Consider the following 6,261-nt stretch of genomic DNA (forward strand, 5'->3'; position numbering starts at 1 on the left):
AAGATGTCATTTTATGATGATGCATGATGTATCTTGATCCATGTCACCCTTCCACCCTCGGCCCTATCTCTCCCAACCCTGTCCCCCTTGGATGACCTGAGTCCATGCTCACTCATATGCTGGGTGTCACTACTGGGCTTTCCTGTCGTCTCTCCAATCCTCAGGTTCATTCCATGGCTTCTCCAGCCGCCCTGAGAACACACATTTCTGCATCCTGGTATTCATTTTGTTAACCAAGGACTTTCCAAGGACTCACACCATGAGAATCCTGGTCTGAGAGTGTCTTACGCTAATCCACTTGTTTGTGTAGCTGTGCATATGGTCTTGTATTTGTTTTCAATATATTTGAGACCTAAAAGTATGAAAAAATAATTGTTGCCCATATGTAAAAATAATTATTTCAGGTTTATCCATTTCCCTGAAAGTCAATTATTATTATTTTGGATGGATAAAATACTATCTACCTATCATATTTTAAGGATCAGTTCATGATTTGGGGGTATCTATTTCCATAAAAAATATCTACTTTACCCGACTGGAAAATCCATTTTGTCCTTAGAATGTTCTTTTCCTGCCTCCAGTCTAAAGTTTTGCTCAAATTTCCTAATTTAAAATGAAATTAGAATCATGTCTCTCTTAAATTTTAGAATTGTTTTTCCAAGTACATGTTTTTCAATGTATCTTCCTGCACATGTCTGTTAACACAAACAATTATAACTAGTTTCCAAAGTTTTTATAAATTGTGAATGAATGATAAGTCTATGAATTGTGAAGGGAATTGGAGATTAACCGGTCACTGATATGAACTGGCAATCACAAAAAGAAAAACGATATAGCATGTCTTAACATGTGCTCAAATTTGCTATACTTTTTTTTCTCTGAGCCACTGGAGTTTGTGCATTTCCATTACTGGCAAGGCAGACATTTTCCCTCCTGAAATGCAGAATCTCCCCCAATTTCAGTGCGTTCCAGAATTCAGAGTCTGCTGTGCAATATGCATTTCTGTCTCACAGCTATCAACATTCCTAATTAGGTGCTAATGAGCTGTCACTTTCTAATATATGCTAAAGAGCCATGGCTGTCACCGAGGAGTTCTAGAATCAAAACTATGTTAGGCTCCCAGAAATATGAACAAATGAATCATTTCACCACTTATAATAACTCTTAAGCTATACTGACTTTTCCAGTAATTTCTAAGTCAGTGACAAGTTTTAAAGCTCCTGAGTGGCTTAGATTATAGGTTTGAACCACTCATATGCCACAGAGACATATTCATGAAAGTTATAATTTATTGATGAGTAATGTGAGACAAATGATCATCTTAATAATGGTGAGTGAAAGAATGCACAACAGCTAATGATCAGTCTGCCTTGTAGTGTTATACTGGGGTACCACTGAGGGAATAAAGGCACACCTCAAGTAGGAAAGCACCTGCCTAGAATGTGAGAGGCTCTGAGTTCAAATACTTCCTCCATAAATGCCAATAAAAATGATTTTAAACAGGTGAAGTAGGAGTAGAAATTATTTTTCTTTCCTGGGAGGTACAAATAAAAATGAAAGTAAAGGGGCTGGGTTTTTGGCTTAGTGGGAGGGTGCTTGCCTAACATGCATGAAGACCAGTGTTGATTCCTTAAAAAAATCCAGAAGTGGTTCTGTGTCTCAAATGGTAGCATTCTAGCCTTGACAAGGCCCAATGACAGTTTTCAGGCCCTGAGTTCAAACCTCAGGACTGGCAAAAATGCAAGTAAAGAAGAGACTATTTTATACTATATAGTAAAAGTTGGAATAAATAAATAAATCTCCCTCTGTGTAGGCTGGCATTTACATTTCTGCACTTTAATACCTGTTTGTATTTATTCCACATTTTACATAAACTCACAGGGAATAATCAGTGGGAAAAGCAGTATCTCTTGGGGAAGAAATCTTTTTTTAAAAAAATAAAACTCTTTCATTTTCATTGTCCAAATATCAGTCAATGAACTGGAAAAGCCAGTGGAAACCCTCTTATGGCTTTGCCTCTTGAGCCCACTGCATGTGAACACTCAGCCCCTTGCTTGTGGCCTATCTATATAAAGTCCAAATATCTCATGGAGATTTTCTTCACTGATAGCATCTGATCCGTCAATTGTGTTTACCAAGATAAGGATTGGCGTGCTAGATATTGTTTCATCTGTCGTTAAAATATAAGCTCAACTTTGGATTCCATAAACCAAGAATGATTTGCATAGTCTACCAGAAAGACAATCCCATTAATTGCTGGAAGTTGATTTTTCCAAAGCCGATGTGCTTGCTCGTTCCCACCAAGATCGAAGTTGTGAATGTTGTTGCAGCAATTGTCAGTTCTTCTGATGTTGGGTGTAGTGCTGGAACATTCTGGCCCAGCTATCATCTTTAAGCATGCGAAGAAGTATAGTTTTGCCTGCATTTCCAAGCCCAAAAATGCAGGTTTCCCAGATTTTCTTGTAGAGTCCTAAGAACTGAAGCACTCTGCTGAAGCCATTGTAGATCCAATGAAACATGAGAGACATTATTAATGCTTATTACGGCTGGAGGGTCTCCTCTGCTGTCAGTCGATGGCTCAGTGCACAGAAGAGCAGCCTCCAGGTGGAGAAGAAATCTTATTCTACAAGAAGAGCAGAGGCTCCATTCCCTGCCCCACACAGTCAGAAGCATTGGGAGAGGCTGAGAGGTCCTTCACAGTAGGCCACAACAATTGAACAAGTGTTGGAGGGGGAGGGGGTTCCAGGAAAAGAGTTTGCATGACAAGGCAGGGACCTTGGAGTAGAGAAGTCAGATCATCTTAAATTGGGAGGAAGATGCAAGGAGTGACACTGAGACAGAAGCATTGTGTTCAGAACCTGACTTAGGGGATTGTAACCTCTTTGTATAACTGCTTAATTATAAATAAAGGAATAATCAGTGATCTCTCTGGAATTCCACTCTAGTGGCTTATCTTCTTGGAAAAGAGAACTCGTGGGTAGACTCTGTGACTAACCTGTGGTCTTTAATGAATTTCTTTTCTTTTCTTTCTTTTTTTTTTAAGTTTTGAGCTGACTAGGGTGATTGAGGGATTATTTATAGAGAATCCTCAGGGCCAGGACCTGGACACCTGGGTTTCTTTTGGTTCCCCCAGGGCCTAGTGGGCAGCCACAGGCTTCATCCTAATAGGATAGCCCTGTTTAATTTACATGCCATGAGTCTAGTTGACTGGCATCTTACATGGTTTAGCACTTTTCCCCAATTTTTGTTTTTATTATATAATTATAAACAGTTGTGTCAATAAACCCAACCAGAAGAGATAGGGTAAGCCTCTGTTTTTATACCCTCCTTAGAAGAGCAGGAGAGCTTCATAACAGCATGACAGCATCTAGAGAGGATGGGTCGATGGTGGCAGGGCTGGCCTGGGCGGTCCCCAGGTGTCCTGAGAGGGTGCTGGTAGGGACTGAAAACACACTGGGATCTGGACAAGACCTACAACTTTGCTCAAGATTGGAAATGACTGGGGATTGTGGTGGCCCTTTCTGAGGCTCTGGGAGCACTCACAGAGGCATTCACTCTGGAATGTACACCCATGTGAATTCCTCATGGGCAAATTCATTATGGACTCCAGTGGCTCACACCTACTGTCCCAGTTGCTCAGAGGCAGATGGTAGGAGAACCATGCTTCAATGACTGTTCTGCTAGAACAGTTCACTACACTCCATCTTCAAATAAGCAGCACAAATACACCTGAGGCTGGACTCATGCGGTAGAGCACCCCCCAAAGCAAGTTGGAGAATCCGAGTTCAGATCCCAATGCTGCCATCAATATAATATTTGAAACACTTTAACCAGTGTAGAATAGCCGTAAGACTGCATCTATTTAGCAGTAGTGTGTTACACACATTCACGTACACCCTAAATTGCTTTTGTTGTCCAGAATGGATGTCAATAGATTTCGAGGGGAAAATATCTCAGTAATATCATTATAACGCAATAGACATTTTATGTATTACTTGCTACTTCTTATCTTCATGGGTAAATAAAAATAGTATACAATTAATTGTACCAAGAAAGCAACAGACACATTTTTATGAAACATAAATTTTCATCACTTTGTCCACCTGGGTTTCTTTCCAGAGAACAAGTGCACGTGTGTGTGTGTGTGTGTGTGTGTGTGTGTGTGTGTGTGATTTTTTTTAAACATGAGAGCATATTTCCTGTCTGTGCTTCTCTGGTATTTTCTCTTTCCACCCACTGCAATCTGGTTTCCACATCGCACTAAAAGATTCTGGTTTGGTCCTTGAGATGGTTGTGCAGTGGTAGAAGCAAGGACGCCGTGGCTGTCCCTGGGGCCTTGCCTGCTGCTTCTCAGTCTCCAGAGGGCACTGAAGTATCCACAGGCCTCTGTGCCTTTAGGAGCTGGTCTACATGGGTGGGTCTCAATCCTAAATGGAGAAGAACCCCTGGAAACCAGGCCCTCTGAAGACACCAAATGAAGCCAAGCAGCCAGCAGCCCAGGGAGCAGCTGCCACTGCCGGGCACGGGACGGGTGACTTCCCTCCTCCTCCGAACTCTCCTCTCTCCCTGGCATCTTCTCTCCCTACTAGCCACCATTTCACACACTTTGCAATTCCCAAATTACATTTCAGCTAAGTTCTCTCTTGAAAGAGAATTGCTTCAATTTATCCACCTCATTATCTCTCCCTCTTCTCAATCTTGGTCCTCCAGCACGTCCAATCCCAGAAATGACCCTGCCTCCCTGCCATGCATATCAGGCCCAGCCAGACCCCTCGCTCTTCCCTCTCTGATATTGCACAGCACATTGATTTCCCCTCATTAACTTTCTCCCCTTCATCAGATCCTCCCAGGACTCCTGCCCTCACTGACATTGAAGCCCGTCCCCCAATGGCTTTCTTGAGGTTCCTGTCTGACTGGAAGCTCACCTTTCCGTTCACACTTCTGAAACTCACTCTGTGGCCACTAATATAGCAACCCTGCTCAGATGATTCTTTGGCATTCCTTCACTTCAGTGTGAAAATACTTGCTGCTAGTGTGTGTGTGCGTGTGTGTGTGTGTGTGTGTGTGTGTGTGTGTGTGTGTGTGTGTGTGTGTGTATGATATTTAGAAACCTCAGCTTTTGCTCTCCAGGACAGACAATGTGTGATTGTCAGTATGCATGGTTTAGCATCATGAAGCTTCCTTTCAAACTGCTCAGAGTCTCCTTGGACAGGAGGTTTTGATGCTTTCAAATTCCCTGCATGGAGCTGGGCACTGTTGCTTATGCCTCTACCCTAGCTACTCAGGAGCCTGAGATCTGAGAATCACAGTTTAAAGCCAGCCTGGTCAAGAAAATTCCTAAGTTTCTTATCTTCAAGAAAATAGCCTAGATCTGGAAGTGAAGCTGTTGTTCAAGTGGTAGAGTGCCTGCAATAAAGCTCAGGGACACAGCCTAGGCCCTCAGTTGAATAGCAGCTCAAATCACAAACTTGTGGATGAAGAGCTACTGTATTCTTTCCTTTGATGCCTCTTCTGCCGAGGCTTTGGGTCTATTTTTCTCCTGCTGGTGGTTTTGGATTAATTTGTGTCTGGGATTCTGGGTTGCCTCCCAACAATATCTAAACATCACAGCAAGAGGCCCAGGTCCTTTACACAATAAACTTTGGGCACTAATCTTGTCTATCTTATCTGAGCAACTTGATCTCTGAATGGAAAATGTTTTTTGTTTTGTTTTGGTGTGTGTGTGTGTGTGTGTGTGTGTGTGTGTGTGTGTGGTGTGTTCTGGTCCTGGACACTTCCTTTAGCCTTTCTACCTGAGGCTGGCACTCCACACCTGAAATCACATCTGTACTCTGTCCTTCTGTTATTTAATGGAAGAGTCCCACCAACTCCGGTGCCCTGGCTGGCTTTGAACTGTTGTCCTCAGCCCTCAGCCTCTAAAATAGCCACCCTGCTGCCCTTGGGATCTCCATGATTCCAGTGGAGGACGCGCTCACAGGGCCCTGGGCCTCCTGCCACGGCTTCTGCCCGGGTCTCTGTCTGAAAGATGGCAGGGCCTTCCTTGCAGGATTTCCTTCCTTGTGTGCCAGCGCCAAGCCCTCCTGAAGCAGGTGCAGGTCGCCCAGCCTCTGGGCAAGGGCAGCTTGCTTCCCATCAAGGTTTTCTTTGAAAATATGAGAGCTCATCACTGCCTTCCCAGACTTTGCCTTCCTCGGCCATCATCAGTGCAGACCAGGAGCCCGGAGAGAGTGCAGTCTTGAGAGAGGACAGAGGAACCGGAAA

The 6,261-nt window shown here is 43.4% G+C and overlaps 1 pseudogene; it reads right to left on the bottom strand.

Moving 5' to 3' along the window:
* Positions 1 to 1,968: 1,968 nt before the first annotated feature.
* On the bottom strand, positions 1,969 to 2,528 carry LOC150060010 (small COPII coat GTPase SAR1A pseudogene; annotated as a pseudogene).
* Positions 2,529 to 6,261: the final 3,733 nt, after the last annotated feature.

Source organism: Megascapheus bottae, chromosome 8 (assembly GCF_031878675.1).
Source record: "Megascapheus bottae isolate mThoBot1 chromosome 8, mThoBot2.hap1, whole genome shotgun sequence".
Classification (NCBI taxonomy): domain Eukaryota; kingdom Metazoa; phylum Chordata; class Mammalia; order Rodentia; family Geomyidae; genus Megascapheus; species Megascapheus bottae.